The 2,149-nt window shown below is 38.9% G+C and overlaps 2 protein-coding genes across 4 annotated transcripts in view; one reads left to right on the plus strand and one right to left on the minus strand.

Moving 5' to 3' along the window:
- LOC106869879 (N-glycosylase/DNA lyase) overlaps positions 1 to 2,149 on the plus strand; it is a 95,328-nt gene that overhangs the window by 75,171 nt on the left and 18,008 nt on the right. The gene's annotated exons all lie outside the window — the stretch shown is intronic.
- Positions 1 to 2,149, minus strand: part of LOC106874178 (uncharacterized) — a 55,530-nt gene that overhangs the window by 51,984 nt on the left and 1,397 nt on the right. The gene's annotated exons all lie outside the window — the stretch shown is intronic.

Genomic DNA, 2,149 nt, shown 5'->3' on the forward strand with positions numbered 1-2,149 from the left:
ACGGAAATATTCTTTTCTACTCTAGGCACAGGGTTCGAAATTTTTGGGGAGGGGGGGCAGTCGATTAGCTCGACCTCAATACGCAACTGGTACTTAATTTATCGACCCGGAAAGGATGGAAGGCAAAGTTGATCTCGGTGGAATATGAACTCAAAACATAAAGACAGACGAAATACCGCTAAGCATTTCGGCCGGCGTGCTAACGTTTCTGCCAGCTCACCGCCTTTTTAAAACAATTATTTCTACTCTAGGCACATGGCCTTGAAATTTTGGGATTTTTTTGGGGGGGGGGGCTAGTCGATTACATCAACTCCAGTGCGTAACTGGTACTTATTTCATTGACCCAGAAAGGATGAAATGCAAAGTCGACCTCGGCGGTATTTGAACTCAGAGCGCAGCGGCAGACGAAATAATATTTTCGGGAATATTGCATTACATATTATGATTATTATTAATATTAATTTAGCACGCTTGGAGAAATGCTTAGCGGTATTTCGCTTGTCGCTACGTTCTGAGCTCAAATTTCGCCGAGGTCGACTTTACCTTTCATCCTTTCGAAGACGATAAATTAAGAACCAGTGAAACATTGGGATCGATATAATCGATTAGTCCCCTCCCAACAAATTTGAGGCCTTGTGCTCCAACAGAAAGGATTATTACTATTATTACTAGCAGAGATACCCGGCGTTGTACAGGATTAAAATAGCATAGTTTTTTCTTTTGTTTATCATGTGACTGCGGCCATGCTGTAGTGCCACCTTTAGTCGAACAAATCGACCCTAGGATTTATTCTTTGTAAGCCAAGTACTTATTCTATCGGTGTTTTTTGCCGAACCGCTATGTTACAGAGACGTAAACACAGCAACATCGGTTGTCAAGCGATGATGGAGGTACACACACACGCACACAAATATACGTATATATACGACAGTCTTCTTTCAGTTTCCGTCTACGAAATCCACTCACAAGGCTTTGGTCGGCCTGAGGCTACTTATATACATAGATTAAGCACATGTATTAAATGTTAATTTAAGGGTTAATATGTAACTGCAAATACCTTGCAACGTTGCAACTATTACGATAGTTATTAACTGGTATTTGAACGGTAAATGTGTAAAATAAGTTGGTCTTAAAATTAAAAGTGAAAGTGAAAGAATAAACAGTGAAACTATTAAAAGTGAAGCAATATTATATCACATTACAATAGAGATGTTATTGTTTCACTTTTGACACGTAATATCGAAACAGTCTAAGAGAGTTCTCTAGGTTAGCATTAAGCAAGAGGTTGAAATTTCTTTGGGTCCATGAGACCCATGACACTCCATGGACCCTAAGTAATACATGTGTAAAATTTGAATGAAATCGGTAGGGTAGTTCTCAAGTTTTAGTGATGCACACATACAGACAAACAAATACATATTCTCACTTTTATATATATACTAGTTGAGATATCCGGCATTGCTCGGGATTAAAATGGCATAGTTTGTATATGTTGAAACAGGTGATATGGGAAAGTGCAGCATTGACAACAAAACATTTGTGGAGTAAACGATGAGCTAATTCGATTAATCAACATGCTATGCGTCCGTTTGGAGTATTTCAGGCCTTAACCTGTCATGGAAAATTGGGGGTGGAGGTTCTGTGATTTTTGAACGCACCGAAAGGCTGTCAGTAGATATACTCTCTTTTGCAGAAGTCTGCGCTTTGTCTAACAAGACCCATCATCTGAAATTTTGACACCTCCTTCGAGTTTGATGTCTTACATCACTCATAAAGTAAAGTTGGAGGAACTGTGGTTGTTCATTTCTGGGTAACAGGGAACCAATGAGGTCGGCGTAAATTCATCTTTAAGTATCTTCTTAGATGCAGTAAACGATGTCATTTGAAATCCAGAGTTGTATTGTCTGATATTGTTTAAAAAATCCTTTGACTGGATGTAAGTGCCTTCTAGAAGATCCATAAGAGGTTGAGAAAAGAGCTGGTATTGCTGGCAATCTTACCTGAGCAGCACATGCCATTTGTTTCATTTGAAAAATTTAAAGCTCTACAGAAAAGTCTATTTGTGTTTAGCACACCAATTTGGACAGAGTTATTATTTTTAAAAGAATGGGATGGATATCTGAAAGCAGCTCCAGGAGTTGCGAAGAAC

This window comes from Octopus bimaculoides, chromosome 22, assembly GCF_001194135.2.
Source record: "Octopus bimaculoides isolate UCB-OBI-ISO-001 chromosome 22, ASM119413v2, whole genome shotgun sequence".
NCBI classification, from domain to species: domain Eukaryota; kingdom Metazoa; phylum Mollusca; class Cephalopoda; order Octopoda; family Octopodidae; genus Octopus; species Octopus bimaculoides.